Source organism: Rhinoderma darwinii (assembly GCF_050947455.1).
Source record: "Rhinoderma darwinii isolate aRhiDar2 chromosome 5 unlocalized genomic scaffold, aRhiDar2.hap1 SUPER_5_unloc_25, whole genome shotgun sequence".
NCBI lineage: Eukaryota > Metazoa > Chordata > Amphibia > Anura > Rhinodermatidae > Rhinoderma > Rhinoderma darwinii.
The window spans coordinates 453,672-474,489 of record NW_027461782.1 but is presented as its reverse complement, the minus strand read 5'-3'; the positions used below and the strand labels follow the sequence as shown (position 1 = coordinate 474,489).

Here is a 20,818-nt window from a genome sequence, read left to right as displayed (position 1 = left end):
TGAATAAAACCGAGAACTGTAGTTGTTCAAACCACCTCTCTATTTTTCAAAAAATCTCATCATTCTGGTTCATTATTTTATTTTTCCATCAAATACAAGATAAATCAAACAAAATTCCTCAAACTAAATACCTCCATTTTAACATTCGCCATATCCCTTCCGCATCCATACCTCTTTCTAGATCCCATTTATAATAAAAATACAATTTAGCCAATACCATACTAACCACATCCTCCATCTCAAATACTTCTCTTTTATACACATTCAAATTCCTCGTATTCCACAATACCTCTTTCACACAAGTCAAAAAAATCCACAACACTCTATCCTTTTCACTACCCAAACTACACAAACCAAACAAGACAATTTCATACGTCAAACTCTTCAAACCAGTCAATTCTTCGCACAACCCACTCAACTTTTTCCAAACATCCTTTGCATGCTTACACGACCAAAACACATGACTCACATCCTCATCATCCCCACAACCTTCTCTCGGACACCTTTCAGATGCAACCAAACCTCTTCTTTTCTGAACACTCCTTACAGGCAACACTCCATGTACCGACATCCATAATAAATCTTTCTGCTTATTTGACACATCATACGTAACAATCTTCTTCCACACAGACTTAGACTCCATCGAATTCAAACCATTTACAGAACACATCACATTATTCATACACATACTTCTCACAACATTCTTTTCTCTCAAAAATCTCTCCATTCTTACATCCTCTAGCTGGAACTTTTTGATAAATTTTTCTACATACAAATACCACCCCGTGCACTGGAAAGCAATTGGTTTACATAAATTTCGTTTTTCCCAACTTAGACGCTGAATCACCGTTCCAGCTAGATATTTAGACATTCTGGAAGCCTTGGATTCCTTAAATAAAAGCTCTACAAAAAAACGTACACAATTAATTCCAATGAAAATCTCCAAATTTGGGAAATCAAGGCCTCCATTACGTCTGCTTTTCATTAGAATTTCTCTCCTTGCCTTCTCAATCCCGCTCCCCCATAGAAAAAGGAACAAAACTCTATTCACTTTTTTTAACATAGCAACAGCAGGAGGAAAAACCAGAGCAACATATAAAATCATAGGTAGAATAATACTTTTGACAATTAAAACCTTCCCCGAAAAAGAAAGATCCCTCATTCTCCACATTTCCAACTTTCGCACAATCCTACCACCTAACTCATCCCAACTTTCTTTCCCTTTCAGCTCATCATCAAACACAATACCCAAAATTCTCACACCATTCACCTGTTCCATATCAGAATCACACACTCGCTCATTACTGAAAAAAATTTTAAATTTGCTCTTACCCCAATTTATTTTAAAAGCAGACGCAATACAAAACATATTTACAATCAACTTCACTCTGGACATATCATACACTGAATCACACAATACACAAATATCATCCATATATCCCAAAGCTTTCACACGCTTTCCATCACACCCGGGCACCACCAAACCTTTCACAACCTTATCATTTCTAATCATTTGCAACAATGGTTCAATCGCACAAATAAAAAGGATGGGAGACAACGGACAACCCTGTCGCACACCAGACATAATACTAAATGATTCTGAAAAAAACCCATTCACCTGCACACAACTCTTTGCATTCGCGTATAATTTCTTCAACAAACTCACAAACTGAACCGGAAAACCCATTCTCTCTAACACTTTGAACAAAAACACATGCGCCACACGATCAAACGCTTTCTCAAAATCTAACGCACACACAATCACCTTCTTATTCCGACCCTTACAATCCTCAAGCATGTCCCGCACCAACGCCACGTTCTCATGCAATTTCCTTTTCGGTACCGCACATACCTGATCCTCATCAATTACACACCCAATCACATCTCTCATACGATTCGCAATCAGCTTGGCAAAAATTTTATAATCCGTATTCAGCAAAGTAATTGGTCGCCAATTTTCTAACCGTCTCTTATCTCCTTTTTTATGCAACAGAACTACCATACCCTTCTTCATCACATCACACATATTCGTCCCAGAAAACAACACTCTCATAACATCAATAACATCCTTCCCAATTATATCCCAATATTTCCCATAGAAATCAGCTGGTATTCCATCGGTCCCTGGAGACTTATTTTTGGCCATACTTCCCACCACATCCTTTACTTCACCATCCATAATCTCACCAAGCAAAAGCTCACATTCACTTTCAGGAACAAAATTACACACAATATCCAAAAACTCATCATCGTCACCCAGATCACACTTCTTCACATCATACAGTTGTTTATAAAAATCAGACACCACATCAATCACATCCTTACCAAACACCTCTTTATCATCCTTATCCAATAACACATTCATACCACTTTTCCCACCACACATTTTTTTAAAGAAAAATCTAGTGCACTTCTCGTGATTATCTCTAACCTCCACCTTAGACCTAAATATTATTTCTTTCCCTTTCTCTCGGAACCACTCCTTAATATCTTTTTTTGTTTTTTCCAAATCGTGTCTTACATCCATACCCAAATTTTTACATTGTTGAAGGAACGTCATCCGCATATTAAAGCGTGAATATTGCAATCTTTTCCTTCTCGCTCTTCTATACCCTATCTGTCTAAAAAACCCACCAATCTTTTTTTTCACCCATACCCACCATTCACACACATTAGAGAAAGAACTTTTCTTCCTAACCCAAAACCCATATTTTTTCCCAAACCTAGTTTTTACCCTTTCATCACTCAAAAAACTAACATTCATCTTCCATACCCCTCTACCATAAAAGAAATTATTTATAACAAAAACCCCCAACAAACACTCGTGATCTGAAAACCACACTCTCTCCTGCGCATAATCTACACATTTCATTGCTGAAATAGAAAAAAAGAAAAAGTCCAGACGAGAATCCGTTCTTCCGTCATCGGCATGGTACGTAAATGGACCTGGTTTCCTGGTGACAGCGTCCTGCAAAGCAAAGTCCTGCAAAATTTTATTCCACAAACTTCCGGTAGCGTCCACATTTGACTCTGTGGATCCAGCTCGGGCCTGCTTCTCCAGGATACAGTTAATATCACCGACAATAATAACAGGAACTTTACCATGTAGAAAAAATTTTAAACTATCAAAAAGTGCCAACCTATCAGATTTCACAGCATGGCCATAGATATTGATAAGCCTAAACTGCCATCCCTTATAGGATAGTAACACACAGACACATCTTCCTTCCTGAATGATCTGAGTCTGTTTGATGACAAACTCATTATTTTTGAAGAGAATACCAATTCCATCATTCCTATTTGTGGAAGAAAAGGACCAAATTGCTTCCCCAAACTTCCATTCTTCTTTCCTAGGCATTTTTGATAAACCACACTCTTGTACGCAAACAATGTCACTGCCCTTAGAGGCCAAAAAGTCCAGGACTGCAGCACGCTTGTGAGCAGAGGAGAACACCCGTACATTTTGTGAGACAATCTTTAATCTCAAAGACATGCGGGCATAGTATGGTTAGTGGAAAAGCAAGCCATGAAATAGCCAGAACATATCACGTCCCAGGGAAATACATTGCTCTTTCCAGATTTGCCACATTGACTTCACTGAGGAAACCTTCCCCAGGAGAGCTGGGTACTTCTGAGGCCACCTCAGATGACTTAGGGCTACAACTAGAGTCACTGTCCAGCAATGAGAAAGGATTTGCATGAGCAGAATCTTCCAACAAACCAATCTTCAGTCTCTTCACCGCCTTTCCAGATTTCCCCCTTTTTGAGACAACTTTGTGGAAAATTTCCGCACTAGTGGCACTAGGCATCCTGGCCTCCTTCTCGTCCTCCTCCGATATTGACCACTCCACTTTAGCTGAGTCTTCCGTTTTTGACTCTGGGCTAGAGAAAGACAAAATTTGCATACTTGCACCATTATCAGGGTATGCACACCCACTAGGTGGCGCTGTGTCTTCACCTTCCATAGGTATAACCACAGGTGTCTCATCAACAGTTGGCTCTGCAGGAGGGACCACACCCAACTCCATGCTGTCAGTATGTGAGGTTAGAACCTCTCCTAATCCAGCTTTCCCAGGGTCCTGAGAAGCAGCCACAGAAACACTGCCAGCAGGCTCTGAAATTACATCAGAAGAGGCAGCAAGGGAACTTGTTGTTCTCACCTGTCTGCCCCATGTCCTTCTCTCTTGCCCTAAGAAGGGAAACACCTTTGGGCATTTTCTACAGGTATGACCAGGCAAACCACAAATATCACACCTGGATGGGGAAATGCATGCACTAACCTCATGTCCTGTTTCCTTGCAATTTCTGCAAACCTTGCCTTTACATGCATCTTTAGTATGCCCGTAGGAAAAACATGATCTGCAAAATGATGGCATATCTTGGTAGTAAAGATATCCCTTGTTCCCACCAATGGAAAAATTAGCAGGAGGATTCATCACTCCTCCAATACAGCTGGAGTCAGGTTTCAGCCTGACCCAGTACTTGATATCACCATTGAAAACTCCCCATAGGTTCTTCTGCTCCACACCTCCTCTAACATGGGTACAGTAGTGAGCTAAAAAGGCCCTGACCAGCCTTCTATCCAGAAATGGGTTATACATGTGGATGGTAATACATTTCTCCACTGCTGAGAAAAGAGGTAGCACTTCAATAGATTTTAAAGCCTCATGCATATGTTTCTCCTTGAGCAACTGAAAAACATTTAGACAGTAGGCGGCCTCAAAAAAGGATACGTCATACGTAGCAATATTGCTGAAAGCTTGGATACAGAATACCTCTACCAATGTGACTCCAGCCAGGTCCAGAAGGATGTTCTCAATGATGTGCCCAGTATCCACTTCTTCTCTCCTCTGCTCATTCACCACAAAACGAATTGTATTCCGCACAGCTGCCATCTTGATGAGGAATGCCCAACGGCACGATGATCGCTCCCAAAAACGTCGGAGAGGACTCCACGAAAGACCGAACCCCCGGCCCAGACCAGGCAATAAACCTGATCTGAGCCAAAAGGCCGAGAAGCGATAACCCGAGCGGCCCTTGCCTTGCCCGAGCCTGTCCCATACTGCTGTTCACCCCTTGCAGCGATTGATTCAGCCTACTCCTAGGCAATTCCATGGGGCCCTGCAGGCTCACACACATTTACAGCTACTAAGCGGGAGGTGAATAAAGGCCGGAGAGGAAGCTACACAGGATTTGCTTCTTTTGCTTGCACCACAATGCAGTGCTGAAAGAGGAGGAATCTACATAAAAACGCCTTCCTGGCAACGCCCAAATGCCCTCCTGCCATGCAGATAAACACTGGCAGCGGCAGCAAGTGCATGCCCACAGCCACCCCTTGTTCCTTCACACCTTGTATCAGCTTTAATCCAGTCCAGTCCGGTGCTGCCTGCTGAGCAGCACTGACCAACACTGCCTGGGCCCAGGCTTTTATCTCTGAGGCAGGCCCCATTATGATGTCAGAAAGCTGGCTCTGGAATCCTGAGGGCTCCACTATGACACGTGCAAAGTTCCGTCTGAACTTTATATAAGACGGTGCGGCTCAGTCAGTCACTCAGTGTTGCCTGAGAGGGCAACACTGCAACAGCCGGCCGCCAGGCTGTCTTTTTTTTGCACATTTATTTGCCTCCAGGAGGCCACAAGAGGGAGACAAGGGACTGCAAAATGGAAAATAAGCATCCACCAACTTTACAGACAACTTCTCTTTGCTCCTACAACCTCCATCCTTGCACAGTTTGTTATTCTTCTAGGTAACATAGTAACAAATCCAAATTGCTGCTCTCTTTGTAGGCAAGCAAGGCTTTGTTGCAACTGCAATTCTTACTTCTTCTTGAAATGTAGGGACGACAGTACATTCCATCACATCCATGTAGTGTACACAGGTAGGTCCATTGTGGCGGGCAGGCAGGCAGGCAGGCAGGCAGGCGGGCGGGCGGGCGGGCGGGCGGCTTTAATGGCTGTTTGCTGTTCCCCTACTCCACTCCGCTATTTGACTGTGGTGCTGCATCAATCAGTGGCTGGCTCAGGTGCAGCTCTTTAACCTACCTAGGAGGGAGGGCGGAGAGAAGACAAGGAAGGTGAATGAGCTGTTCCAATGTGAAATGCCGGAAACACAGAAACACAGAAGACACACACACAACAAGAGGTGGCAATGTATTAATTAATTGCATTTAATAAATGAGCTCATTATCACACATGACTGTACAAATGCATTGTCCAACAGGTGTTGAAATAATGGGATTAAAAGGGGAGATCCCATCAGAAAGACAAAAACAATAGCAAACACAAATAGCACTTTTGGAATCTGATTTTAGTCAACACATAAGGGAAGGGTGCACCGGTCCTGGAAATACTGCAATACCAGGTCAATGCGTGGAGTGGACAGAGCAAGCTCTATTTCCATCTCCCTGTTCTAAAAATCCATTTAATATATGGTCCCCAGATAGGGGACGTATCAGATATTAAACTGATAAGAACAGATACTACACTTGATCTTAGCCAAAAGGCCGAGAAGCGATAACCCGAGCGGCCCTTGCCTTGCCCGAGCCTGTCCCATACTGCTGTTCACCCCTTGCAGCGATTGATTCAGCCTACTCCTAGGCAATTCCATGGGGCCCTGCAGGCTCACACACATTTACAGCTACTAAGCGGGAGGTGAATAAAGGCCGGAGAGGAAGCTACACAGGATTTGCTTCTTTTGCTTGCACCACAATGCAGTGCTGAAAGAGGAGGAATCTACATAAAAACGCCTTCCTGGCAACGCCCAAATGCCCTCCTGCCATGCAGATAAACACTGGCAGCGGCAGCAAGTGCATGCCCACAGCCACCCCTTGTTCCTTCACACCTTGTATCAGCTTTAATCCAGTCCAGTCCGGTGCTGCCTGCTGAGCAGCACTGACCAACACTGCCTGGGCCCAGGCTTTTATCTCTGAGGCAGGCCCCATTATGATGTCAGAAAGCTGGCTCTGGAATCCTGAGGGCTCCACTATGACACGTGCAAAGTTCCGTCTGAACTTTATATAAGACGGTGCGGCTCAGTCAGTCACTCAGTGTTGCCTGAGAGGGCAACACTGCAACAGCCGGCCGCCAGGCTGTCTTTTTTTTGCACATTTATTTGCCTCCAGGAGGCCACAAGAGGGAGACAAGGGACTGCAAAATGGAAAATAAGCATCCACCAACTTTACAGACAACTTCTCTTTGCTCCTACAACCTCCATCCTTGCACAGTTTGTTATTCTTCTAGGTAACATAGTAACAAATCCAAATTGCTGCTCTCTTTGTAGGCAAGCAAGGCTTTGTTGCAACTGCAATTCTTACTTCTTCTTGAAATGTAGGGACGACAGTACATTCCATCACATCCATGTAGTGTACACAGGTAGGTCCATTGTGGCGGGCAGGCAGGCAGGCAGGCAGGCAGGCGGGCGGGCGGGCGGGCGGGCGGCTTTAATGGCTGTTTGCTGTTCCCCTACTCCACTCCGCTATTTGACTGTGGTGCTGCATCAATCAGTGGCTGGCTCAGGTGCAGCTCTTTAACCTACCTAGGAGGGAGGGCGGAGAGAAGACAAGGAAGGTGAATGAGCTGTTCCAATGTGAAATGCCGGAAACACAGAAACACAGAAGACACACACACAACAAGAGGTGGCAATGTATTAATTAATTGCATTTAATAAATGAGCTCATTATCACACATGACTGTACAAATGCATTGTCCAACAGGTGTTGAAATAATGGGATTAAAAGGGGAGATCCCATCAGAAAGACAAAAACAATAGCAAACACAAATAGCACTTTTGGAATCTGATTTTAGTCAACACATAAGGGAAGGGTGCACCGGTCCTGGAAATACTGCAATACCAGGTCAATGCGTGGAGTGGACAGAGCAAGCTCTATTTCCATCTCCCTGTTCTAAAAATCCATTTAATATATGGTCCCCAGATAGGGGACGTATCAGATATTAAACTGATAAGAACAGATACTACACTTGATCTTAGCCAAAAGGCCGAGAAGCGATAACCCGAGCGGCCCTTGCCTTGCCCGAGCCTGTCCCATACTGCTGTTCACCCCTTGCAGCGATTGATTCAGCCTACTCCTAGGCAATTCCATGGGGCCCTGCAGGCTCACACACATTTACAGCTACTAAGCGGGAGGTGAATAAAGGCCGGAGAGGAAGCTACACAGGATTTGCTTCTTTTGCTTGCACCACAATGCAGTGCTGAAAGAGGAGGAATCTACATAAAAACGCCTTCCTGGCAACGCCCAAATGCCCTCCTGCCATGCAGATAAACACTGGCAGCGGCAGCAAGTGCATGCCCACAGCCACCCCTTGTTCCTTCACACCTTGTATCAGCTTTAATCCAGTCCAGTCCGGTGCTGCCTGCTGAGCAGCACTGACCAACACTGCCTGGGCCCAGGCTTTTATCTCTGAGGCAGGCCCCATTATGATGTCAGAAAGCTGGCTCTGGAATCCTGAGGGCTCCACTATGACACGTGCAAAGTTCCGTCTGAACTTTATATAAGACGGTGCGGCTCAGTCAGTCACTCAGTGTTGCCTGAGAGGGCAACACTGCAACAGCCGGCCGCCAGGCTGTCTTTTTTTTGCACATTTATTTGCCTCCAGGAGGCCACAAGAGGGAGACAAGGGACTGCAAAATGGAAAATAAGCATCCACCAACTTTACAGACAACTTCTCTTTGCTCCTACAACCTCCATCCTTGCACAGTTTGTTATTCTTCTAGGTAACATAGTAACAAATCCAAATTGCTGCTCTCTTTGTAGGCAAGCAAGGCTTTGTTGCAACTGCAATTCTTACTTCTTCTTGAAATGTAGGGACGACAGTACATTCCATCACATCCATGTAGTGTACACAGGTAGGTCCATTGTGGCGGGCAGGCAGGCAGGCAGGCAGGCAGGCGGGCGGGCGGGCGGGCGGGCGGCTTTAATGGCTGTTTGCTGTTCCCCTACTCCACTCCGCTATTTGACTGTGGTGCTGCATCAATCAGTGGCTGGCTCAGGTGCAGCTCTTTAACCTACCTAGGAGGGAGGGCGGAGAGAAGACAAGGAAGGTGAATGAGCTGTTCCAATGTGAAATGCCGGAAACACAGAAACACAGAAGACACACACACAACAAGAGGTGGCAATGTATTAATTAATTGCATTTAATAAATGAGCTCATTATCACACATGACTGTACAAATGCATTGTCCAACAGGTGTTGAAATAATGGGATTAAAAGGGGAGATCCCATCAGAAAGACAAAAACAATAGCAAACACAAATAGCACTTTTGGAATCTGATTTTAGTCAACACATAAGGGAAGGGTGCACCGGTCCTGGAAATACTGCAATACCAGGTCAATGCGTGGAGTGGACAGAGCAAGCTCTATTTCCATCTCCCTGTTCTAAAAATCCATTTAATATATGGTCCCCAGATAGGGGACGTATCAGATATTAAACTGATAAGAACAGATACTACACTTGATCTTAGCCAAAAGGCCGAGAAGCGATAACCCGAGCGGCCCTTGCCTTGCCCGAGCCTGTCCCATACTGCTGTTCACCCCTTGCAGCGATTGATTCAGCCTACTCCTAGGCAATTCCATGGGGCCCTGCAGGCTCACACACATTTACAGCTACTAAGCGGGAGGTGAATAAAGGCCGGAGAGGAAGCTACACAGGATTTGCTTCTTTTGCTTGCACCACAATGCAGTGCTGAAAGAGGAGGAATCTACATAAAAACGCCTTCCTGGCAACGCCCAAATGCCCTCCTGCCATGCAGATAAACACTGGCAGCGGCAGCAAGTGCATGCCCACAGCCACCCCTTGTTCCTTCACACCTTGTATCAGCTTTAATCCAGTCCAGTCCGGTGCTGCCTGCTGAGCAGCACTGACCAACACTGCCTGGGCCCAGGCTTTTATCTCTGAGGCAGGCCCCATTATGATGTCAGAAAGCTGGCTCTGGAATCCTGAGGGCTCCACTATGACACGTGCAAAGTTCCGTCTGAACTTTATATAAGACGGTGCGGCTCAGTCAGTCACTCAGTGTTGCCTGAGAGGGCAACACTGCAACAGCCGGCCGCCAGGCTGTCTTTTTTTTGCACATTTATTTGCCTCCAGGAGGCCACAAGAGGGAGACAAGGGACTGCAAAATGGAAAATAAGCATCCACCAACTTTACAGACAACTTCTCTTTGCTCCTACAACCTCCATCCTTGCACAGTTTGTTATTCTTCTAGGTAACATAGTAACAAATCCAAATTGCTGCTCTCTTTGTAGGCAAGCAAGGCTTTGTTGCAACTGCAATTCTTACTTCTTCTTGAAATGTAGGGACGACAGTACATTCCATCACATCCATGTAGTGTACACAGGTAGGTCCATTGTGGCGGGCAGGCAGGCAGGCAGGCAGGCAGGCGGGCGGGCGGGCGGGCGGGCGGCTTTAATGGCTGTTTGCTGTTCCCCTACTCCACTCCGCTATTTGACTGTGGTGCTGCATCAATCAGTGGCTGGCTCAGGTGCAGCTCTTTAACCTACCTAGGAGGGAGGGCGGAGAGAAGACAAGGAAGGTGAATGAGCTGTTCCAATGTGAAATGCCGGAAACACAGAAACACAGAAGACACACACACAACAAGAGGTGGCAATGTATTAATTAATTGCATTTAATAAATGAGCTCATTATCACACATGACTGTACAAATGCATTGTCCAACAGGTGTTGAAATAATGGGATTAAAAGGGGAGATCCCATCAGAAAGACAAAAACAATAGCAAACACAAATAGCACTTTTGGAATCTGATTTTAGTCAACACATAAGGGAAGGGTGCACCGGTCCTGGAAATACTGCAATACCAGGTCAATGCGTGGAGTGGACAGAGCAAGCTCTATTTCCATCTCCCTGTTCTAAAAATCCATTTAATATATGGTCCCCAGATAGGGGACGTATCAGATATTAAACTGATAAGAACAGATACTACACTTGATCTTAGCCAAAAGGCCGAGAAGCGATAACCCGAGCGGCCCTTGCCTTGCCCGAGCCTGTCCCATACTGCTGTTCACCCCTTGCAGCGATTGATTCAGCCTACTCCTAGGCAATTCCATGGGGCCCTGCAGGCTCACACACATTTACAGCTACTAAGCGGGAGGTGAATAAAGGCCGGAGAGGAAGCTACACAGGATTTGCTTCTTTTGCTTGCACCACAATGCAGTGCTGAAAGAGGAGGAATCTACATAAAAACGCCTTCCTGGCAACGCCCAAATGCCCTCCTGCCATGCAGATAAACACTGGCAGCGGCAGCAAGTGCATGCCCACAGCCACCCCTTGTTCCTTCACACCTTGTATCAGCTTTAATCCAGTCCAGTCCGGTGCTGCCTGCTGAGCAGCACTGACCAACACTGCCTGGGCCCAGGCTTTTATCTCTGAGGCAGGCCCCATTATGATGTCAGAAAGCTGGCTCTGGAATCCTGAGGGCTCCACTATGACACGTGCAAAGTTCCGTCTGAACTTTATATAAGACGGTGCGGCTCAGTCAGTCACTCAGTGTTGCCTGAGAGGGCAACACTGCAACAGCCGGCCGCCAGGCTGTCTTTTTTTTGCACATTTATTTGCCTCCAGGAGGCCACAAGAGGGAGACAAGGGACTGCAAAATGGAAAATAAGCATCCACCAACTTTACAGACAACTTCTCTTTGCTCCTACAACCTCCATCCTTGCACAGTTTGTTATTCTTCTAGGTAACATAGTAACAAATCCAAATTGCTGCTCTCTTTGTAGGCAAGCAAGGCTTTGTTGCAACTGCAATTCTTACTTCTTCTTGAAATGTAGGGACGACAGTACATTCCATCACATCCATGTAGTGTACACAGGTAGGTCCATTGTGGCGGGCAGGCAGGCAGGCAGGCAGGCAGGCGGGCGGGCGGGCGGGCGGGCGGCTTTAATGGCTGTTTGCTGTTCCCCTACTCCACTCCGCTATTTGACTGTGGTGCTGCATCAATCAGTGGCTGGCTCAGGTGCAGCTCTTTAACCTACCTAGGAGGGAGGGCGGAGAGAAGACAAGGAAGGTGAATGAGCTGTTCCAATGTGAAATGCCGGAAACACAGAAACACAGAAGACACACACACAACAAGAGGTGGCAATGTATTAATTAATTGCATTTAATAAATGAGCTCATTATCACACATGACTGTACAAATGCATTGTCCAACAGGTGTTGAAATAATGGGATTAAAAGGGGAGATCCCATCAGAAAGACAAAAACAATAGCAAACACAAATAGCACTTTTGGAATCTGATTTTAGTCAACACATAAGGGAAGGGTGCACCGGTCCTGGAAATACTGCAATACCAGGTCAATGCGTGGAGTGGACAGAGCAAGCTCTATTTCCATCTCCCTGTTCTAAAAATCCATTTAATATATGGTCCCCAGATAGGGGACGTATCAGATATTAAACTGATAAGAACAGATACTACACTTGATCTTAGCCAAAAGGCCGAGAAGCGATAACCCGAGCGGCCCTTGCCTTGCCCGAGCCTGTCCCATACTGCTGTTCACCCCTTGCAGCGATTGATTCAGCCTACTCCTAGGCAATTCCATGGGGCCCTGCAGGCTCACACACATTTACAGCTACTAAGCGGGAGGTGAATAAAGGCCGGAGAGGAAGCTACACAGGATTTGCTTCTTTTGCTTGCACCACAATGCAGTGCTGAAAGAGGAGGAATCTACATAAAAACGCCTTCCTGGCAACGCCCAAATGCCCTCCTGCCATGCAGATAAACACTGGCAGCGGCAGCAAGTGCATGCCCACAGCCACCCCTTGTTCCTTCACACCTTGTATCAGCTTTAATCCAGTCCAGTCCGGTGCTGCCTGCTGAGCAGCACTGACCAACACTGCCTGGGCCCAGGCTTTTATCTCTGAGGCAGGCCCCATTATGATGTCAGAAAGCTGGCTCTGGAATCCTGAGGGCTCCACTATGACACGTGCAAAGTTCCGTCTGAACTTTATATAAGACGGTGCGGCTCAGTCAGTCACTCAGTGTTGCCTGAGAGGGCAACACTGCAACAGCCGGCCGCCAGGCTGTCTTTTTTTTGCACATTTATTTGCCTCCAGGAGGCCACAAGAGGGAGACAAGGGACTGCAAAATGGAAAATAAGCATCCACCAACTTTACAGACAACTTCTCTTTGCTCCTACAACCTCCATCCTTGCACAGTTTGTTATTCTTCTAGGTAACATAGTAACAAATCCAAATTGCTGCTCTCTTTGTAGGCAAGCAAGGCTTTGTTGCAACTGCAATTCTTACTTCTTCTTGAAATGTAGGGACGACAGTACATTCCATCACATCCATGTAGTGTACACAGGTAGGTCCATTGTGGCGGGCAGGCAGGCAGGCAGGCAGGCAGGCAGGCGGGCGGGCGGGCGGGCGGGCGGCTTTAATGGCTGTTTGCTGTTCCCCTACTCCACTCCGCTATTTGACTGTGGTGCTGCATCAATCAGTGGCTGGCTCAGGTGCAGCTCTTTAACCTACCTAGGAGGGAGGGCGGAGAGAAGACAAGGAAGGTGAATGAGCTGTTCCAATGTGAAATGCCGGAAACACAGAAACACAGAAGACACACACACAACAAGAGGTGGCAATGTATTAATTAATTGCATTTAATAAATGAGCTCATTATCACACATGACTGTACAAATGCATTGTCCAACAGGTGTTGAAATAATGGGATTAAAAGGGGAGATCCCATCAGAAAGACAAAAACAATAGCAAACACAAATAGCACTTTTGGAATCTGATTTTAGTCAACACATAAGGGAAGGGTGCACCGGTCCTGGAAATACTGCAATACCAGGTCAATGCGTGGAGTGGACAGAGCAAGCTCTATTTCCATCTCCCTGTTCTAAAAATCCATTTAATATATGGTCCCCAGATAGGGGACGTATCAGATATTAAACTGATAAGAACAGATTTTTGATTGAAAAATGCTTTATTGACAATCAATCGTCATCATACAAACATTACTGCGACGCAGCGCGAGCCATGAAGCAGCAAATAATAAATAATAACAGTCGTCAAACATAACATGACAGTATAATACACAGTACAGGCTAGCCTATGCTATACATTACACCACATGCTACACTAACATTCTTGCATTCACTAAAGCCAAACAACAAAGCATTACAGACAAGTGATGGGATAGGGGAGTGGGTAGGAGGGGATAGGGAAGCGGGAAATCACAGGCCCGAAGCTTTATTGAAAGACAACACACAAGAAGGGAGAGTGGGGGGAAGGGGAGTATCAGTCCTCTTCCTCATCGACGTCCGGGCTGTCCCAGGTGGAATAGTCTCTGAGCAGGCTGTGGATCAGCCTGCGGCAGTCCTGGACGGACACACTCTCTCTCCGCAAAATCAGACGATTCCTGGCGAACCATATAGCGTCCTTAAAACAGTTCATAAGGCGCCAGGCTTCCTGGATTGCTCCATCCGTGGTATTCCCAGGAAATAGTCCATAAAGTACCGAGCGGTACGACAGTCTGTTCCTGGGAACTGAGTCCTTGAGTTCGTGTTCCAAGGCTTTCAACAGACCCTGTGCAAAGGGGCACTGCCAGAAAATGTGCAAAGATGTTTCCTCCGTGAAGGGGCACCTGGGGCAGTACCGGGTCTTGCACAGGTTGCGGGCATGCATGAATGACCTAAGAGGCAGTCCTCCCTGGATGGCCATCCATGAAATGTCCTTGTGCCCGTTGGTCAACCTGCCAGATGACACGTTAGTCCAAACAGTCTCCAACGTGTCGGCATGAAGCCCTGGAACAAACTCCAGTGAGTCCTTTGCTCTGATGTGCTTGTGGATCGTCTTAGGTTTCCACAAGTCGGGCTTAAGACCCTCCAGTTGATGCTCCCTCACAAACCGGACGACATCTCCGTAGAACCAGGGAGCGTGCCAGTTGTAAGGGAAGGAGCTGTCCCACTTATCCCAGCCAAAACCTCGCCAGAGGGGAAGGAGGAAGTAGCGGGACATGGCCTTGCCCGCAGAGCCGTTTGCTGTCCTCAGAGTCCTACGAACACAGTCACATACAAAAGCGATACGCAGCAGAGTGGGAATGTCGGGTATACCCTTCCCACCTTTGCGGGGCTCCTTGTACATAACAGTCCGCTTTACTCTGTCCATTTTCGAGCCCCAGATGAAGCGAAACACAGTCCTGGTAATGGCCCTCGAGACCGTTGCAAGAGGGGGCCATGCCTGTGCAGTGTATTGTAGCACAGGCAAGACTTCGTTACGCAGGACCATTGCTTTGCCCTCAATAGTGAGTTGTCTGAGGCTCCACAGTCCGATCCTTTGGTTGACTTTGGCCAAGCGTTCTTCCCACGACTTTAGGGCTGCACCTTCCTTACCGAACCAGACTCCCAGAATTTTGATGAAGTCCGGCTTGATAGTAAACGGGAAGGAGGCAGGAGAAGGCAGGTACCACTTTCCGAAGAGCATGGCTTCCGACTTCCCGCAGTTGACTTTTGCCCCTGAAGCGCGTCCGAACTCCTCGCAGGTCTGGACGAGTGCAGTCACCGAACTCTGGTCAGCGCAGAAGACGGTCACGTCGTCCATGTACAGCGAGCATTTGACCTCGAAGTGTCCTGGACCTGGTGCGGTGATCCCTCTGATCTCTCCATTCTGCCGGATAGCCTCTGCGAAGAGCTCTATAACACAAACAAAAAGGAGAGGTGAAAGAGGACAGCCTTGTCTAACCCCCGACGATACAGGAAAGGGGTCAGTCTTCCAGCCGTTCACCAGCACCGAGCTGTAAATGTCGCAATACATCAGGTTAACATACAAACAGAACAACCTGCCAAGCCGCAGCCTACGCAGAGCCTTACCCATGAATTCGTGAGAGACCCGGTCAAAAGCCTTCTCCTGATCCAGACTGACCAGGGCCGCGTGTGTACGGCGGCTTTGCATGTAATGCACCGTGTCCCTCACCAGGGCAAGACTGTCGGCCACCCTACGGCCAGGAATGCCGCAGGTTTGGTCCGATCCGATGATCTGTCCGATGACAACCTTCAGTCTGTTGGTCAATACTTTGGCGAGGATCTTGTAGTCCACGTTCAGGAGAGAGATGGGACGCCAGTTTTTCAGGTCACATCTCTCCCCCTTCCGCTTATACAAGATCGTGATCATGCCTTCTCTCAAGGACGGTGGCATTCTACCCTCCACCACCATCTCCTCATAGAGCTCCAGCAGGTCCGGACAGATCAAGTCCCCCAGCGCTACATAGAGCTCTGCTGGGAGACCATCACTGCCCGGGGTCCTGCCGGGTCTGAAGGATTTAGCGGCAGAGAGCAGTTCCTCCACCGTCAGGGGTACGTCCATAGCCTCCGTACCTGCAGGATCAAGATGATTAGTGATACCTGACAGGAATTTATCGGCGGCTTCGGGGTCAGTGGTTTTCCGGGAGTAGAGGCTTCGGTAGTAGTCTGTGACGACTCCCATCACCTCCTTCTTCCCAGAATGCATGTTTCCGGTCTCATCTCGGAGTTCCTTCAGGGGCGTGTGGCCGGCATGGAGTTTCCTGAAAAAGAACGAGTTACATTTCTCACCCTTCTCCAGGTTCTCCACCTTGGAACGAAAGACAATTCGCTTGGATTCCTCCTCAAAGTGCCTTTTCAGGCCCTTTTTGGCTTCCTCCAGCTCCTTCCTGACGTCCCAGCCGCATTGAAGGAGGTCTTGCAGGGATCGCAGCTGACGCTGCATCTCTCTGAAGTCTCTCTTCCTCTCACACGCCTGTTGACGACTTTTTGCCTGAAAGAAACAACGAAATTCAACTTTAACATATTCCCACCAGTCACAGGTTTTGTCAAAGAAAACTTTATCATTCCTCCAAACAATATAGGCGTCTCTAAGTTCCGCCAGTACCTCTTCTCTTTCCAGCAGGGCACAATTCAGCTTCCAGGAGCCAGGGCCGGGAGGAAAACCGTGGCCGATGGCACCCTGGAAGAGAATGGCCCTGTGGTCAGAGAAGAAGCAGGGGACCATGGAGTGCCCATGCTGCTTGACTGCCCGGGAGGTGAACACAAAGTCAATCCGAGAACGAAGTGAGCCATCGGGTCGGCTCCATGAATAGTTCACAGAGCCGATCCCCATGGAGCCCACAACGTCCTGCAAGGATGCTTCGGTTACCATCTCGATAAGCAGTTTGGAACTGACATCCAGCTTGATTGAAGTGCCGGAACTTCGTCCATCCTCTTCGATGGGGCAGTTGAAGTCCCCGGCCATCACCACTGCCCTAGTGGTGGCGAGCTGGGTCCGCAGGGTCTGGAATAGTTCCAGGCGCTCAGCCTTCATAGGGGGAGCGTACACGTTGATGAGCCTAATCGGCTCTCCCGCCCAGGAACCGTCTACGACCAACAAGCGGCCGCAGACGAGCTCCTGGACAGAGTCAACAGTAAATACGCTTCCCCTAATCAGGATGGCAACCCCTGCAGACTTACAGTCGCCCCCACCAGACCAGTAGGACGGGCCATGGGTCCACTGCCTGGCCAGATGATGGTATGACCTGGAAGAGGGGAGAGTACATTCCTGCAGCATAAATACATCACTCGACTGCTTGGAAAGAAAAGTTAGCACCATCTGACATCTAGTCCTATCTCTAACACTCCTCACATTGAGGCTAAAGATGTTAAGTTTAGCAGCCATGGGGGAGAATAAAGAAGGTTAGTGCAAACGATACACCTTAGTTACCAGTCCGGTCGGGCGGATCCTCCTCTCTGGAGCCTGGCGGGTCCGGAAGATCCAGCAGGCCCTCTGACAAAAATTGTTCCAGGATTGTAGCCACCTGGATGTCTGTTGTGAAGTCGATGACCTCAGGTTCAGACACGAGTTCCTCCACCATCTGCTCCATTTCCTCCTGCTGCGCAAGGGAATCTTCGCAGATTTCCACGACTTGTCTCTTTGAGGACTCAGCAGCTGGGCTGTCCCTCACCTTTCTCTTCCTCTGGATGGCACCTGAGGAGACAAGAGGGGGAAAATCCTCCAGGGAGAGGACTCCAGCAGCTGGAGGGGAAGATGTTAGTGCTGCTGGAGCTGGGGAGAAGGGAGGCTGGGTTGGGAGAGGTGCAGGTGACAGGACCACTGAGATGGGTGGGTAGGAGAAGGTGAGAGCCTCAGTGGGGGTGACAGGGGTTGGGGACGGGGGGGTGGGGAGGGCCGGGCGAGGGAGGGTGGGAAGGGTAGGGCGAGGGAGGGCCGGGAGAGGGGGGGGAGGGACTGTCGTCTTCTTACCATCCTTCTTTTTCCCGGTCTTCTGTGCCGCTGGAGCTCTGGCTGGGGCGGGGTTCCCTCTGGCTGGAGCTTTCGCTGCTACAGTTGCCCAGGATCGATCCCTCTTCGGGCAGTCCTTGTAAGAGTGGGCTGCTTGTCCGCAGAGGTTGCACATTGTCCGTTTCGGGCAGTCTTTGGTCTCGTGTCCTGTTACCCGGCAGTTCTTGCAGGCGTCCTCCTTGCAGTCCTTCACCGAATGACCCTTCTTGCTGCATCTCCTGCAGATCTGCGGCATGTCCGGGTAGTAGATGAGGCCGTAGGAGTTGCCCAGCGAGAATGACTGGGGCAGGTGCTGGAGGCCGTCTTCCGCGCTCGAATCCTTGTTCAGTCGGACGATTACCGACCACTTGCCAGTCCAGAAGCCGAGTCCGTTCAGGATGTGGGTGGGTTCCCTCACCACTGTGCAGAACCGCTTCAGGAGCGTGGTGATGTCTTTGCCGGGGGTGTGTGGGTTCCGCATTGAGACCGTCACCCGCCTTTCCTCTCTTTGGACAGGGCAGTTGCCCACAAAGCGAGAGAAAGGGGATTCAGGCCTCGCCGCTTTCACCATCTCCCAGTACCTTCTGCAGATGTTGATCGAAGCGAAGGTCACGAAGAACATCCCGGTCATGAAGGCCTGGATACTGATGGTCTCCGGCTTAGCGAAGCCCTGATCCAGGAGCATCTTCTGGCAGAACACTTCTTCCGTCATGTCCGGCACTCTCCCGTCCACCTCCTTGAGCTTCAGGGCCACCGTCTGCTTCATCCAGGGCTCCAGGGTTGGAGCAGCCTGGTTCGGCTTCCTGGTGGCCTGTTGGCTTGAGGAGGCTTCAGGAGGAGATGTCCTGGCCTGGGCCGGCTCACCTGGTCCATCAGCCTTCTCCTTCTGGGTGGCAGGGTTGCTGGTTGAGGCCATGGCTTCTTCCAGCTGTTCCTGTCGCTTGGGGAGGATCTTCGATAGCTCTTTCCCGAAGGGGGCGGAGCTATGCAAATCTTCTCCTTGCTGGCCGAGGTTCTTCCACGAAATTTCTTCCGCAGCGGTTCCTCGTCGAGCTTCTTCTTCTGCGGCCGAGCTTCTTCGAAGATCCCCTTCAGCAGCGGCTCTTCTCCGAAGTTCTCCTTCTTCTTCCCGGCAGCGATCTCCCGGAGCTTCTTCCTCGATGGCGGCTTCTCCCTTCTGGATCGTCGTCTTCGCTGGTTCTTCTCCGCAGTTCGTCGCCGGCTTCGTCTGGAACGCTCTTGGATCGCTAAGCTAGTGTTTATAGCCCCCAGTGGTTCTCCGAGCTATCTATCCTTACAAGGACTGATAAGAACAGATACTACACTTGATCTTAGCCAAAAGGCCGAGAAGCGATAACCCGAGCGGCCCTTGCCTTGCCCGAGCCTGTCCCATACTGCTGTTCACCCCTTGCAGCGATTGATTCAGCCTACTCCTAGGCAATTCCATGGGGCCCTGCAGGCTCACACACATTTACAGCTACTAAGCGGGAGGTGAATAAAGGCCGGAGAGGAAGCTACACAGGATTTGCTTCTTTTGCTTGCACCACAATGCAGTGCTGAAAGAGGAGGAATCTACATAAAAACGCCTTCCTGGCAACGCCCAAATGCCCTCCTGCCATGCAGATAAACACTGGCAGCGGCAGCAAGTGCATGCCCACAGCCACCCCTTGTTCCTTCACACCTTGTATCAGCTTTAATCCAGTCCAGTCCGGTGCTGCCTGCTGAGCAGCACTGACCAACACTGCCTGGGCCCAGGCTTTTATCTCTGAGGCAGGCCCCATTATGATGTCAGAAAGCTGGCTCTGGAATCCTGAGGGCTCCACTATGACACGTGCAAAGTTCCGTCTGAACTTTATATAAGACGGTGCGGCTCAGTCAGTCACTCAGTGTTGCCTGAGAGGGCAACACTGCAACAGCCGGCCGCCAGGCTGTCTTTTTTTTGCACATTTATTTGCCTCCAGGAGGCCACAAGAGGGAGACAAGGGACTGCAAAATGGAAAATAAGCATCCACCAACTTTACAGACAACTTCTCTTTGCTCCTACAACCTCCATCCTTGCACAGTTTGTTATTCTTCTAGGTAACATAGTAACAAATCCAAATTGCTGCTCTCTTTGTAGGCAAGCAAGGCTTTGTTGCAACTGCAATTCTTACTTCTTCTTGAAATGTAGGGACGACAGTACATTCCATCACATCCATGTAGTGTACACAGGTAGGTCCATTGTGGCGGGCAGGCAGGCAGGCAGGCAGGCAGGCGGGCGGGCGGGCGGGCGGGCGGCTTTAATGGCTGTTTGCTGTTCCCCTACTCCACTCCGCTATTTGACTGTGGTGCTGCATCAATCAGTGGCTGGCTCAGGTGCAGCTCTTTAACCTACCTAGGAGGGAGGGCGGAGAGAAGACAAGGAAGGTGAATGAGCTGTTCCAATGTGAAATGCCGGAAACACAGAAACACAGAAGACACACACACAACAAGAGGTGGCAATGTATTAATTAATTGCATTTAATAAATGAGCTCATTATCACACATGACTGTACAAATGCATTGTCCAACAGGT

The 20,818-nt window shown here is 48.5% G+C and overlaps 5 non-coding genes and 2 pseudogenes across 5 annotated transcripts; all 7 read right to left on the bottom strand.

Annotated features, from left to right (window-relative positions):
* Window positions 1-6,324: 6,324 nt before the first annotated feature.
* Window positions 6,325-6,515, bottom strand: LOC142688244 (U2 spliceosomal RNA). Its single transcript, XR_012857390.1, has one exon. It is a non-coding gene; the product is annotated as a U2 spliceosomal RNA (small nuclear RNA).
* A 1,301-nt stretch (window positions 6,516-7,816) lies between these two features.
* LOC142688243 (U2 spliceosomal RNA) lies at window positions 7,817-8,007 on the bottom strand. The gene has a single exon (XR_012857389.1). It is a non-coding gene; the product is annotated as a U2 spliceosomal RNA (small nuclear RNA).
* A 1,301-nt stretch (window positions 8,008-9,308) lies between these two features.
* Window positions 9,309-9,499, bottom strand: LOC142688242 (U2 spliceosomal RNA). The gene has a single exon (XR_012857388.1). It is a non-coding gene; the product is annotated as a U2 spliceosomal RNA (small nuclear RNA).
* A 1,301-nt stretch (window positions 9,500-10,800) lies between these two features.
* LOC142688241 (U2 spliceosomal RNA) lies at window positions 10,801-10,991 on the bottom strand. The gene has a single exon (XR_012857387.1). It is a non-coding gene; the product is annotated as a U2 spliceosomal RNA (small nuclear RNA).
* A 1,301-nt stretch (window positions 10,992-12,292) lies between these two features.
* Window positions 12,293-12,483, bottom strand: LOC142688240 (U2 spliceosomal RNA). Its single transcript, XR_012857386.1, has one exon. It is a non-coding gene; the product is annotated as a U2 spliceosomal RNA (small nuclear RNA).
* Window positions 12,484-13,788: 1,305 nt separating this feature from the next.
* On the bottom strand, window positions 13,789-13,962 carry LOC142688350 (U2 spliceosomal RNA; annotated as a pseudogene).
* A 5,555-nt stretch (window positions 13,963-19,517) lies between these two features.
* On the bottom strand, window positions 19,518-19,619 carry LOC142688396 (U2 spliceosomal RNA; annotated as a pseudogene).
* Between the last annotated feature and the right edge of the window lie 1,199 nt (window positions 19,620-20,818).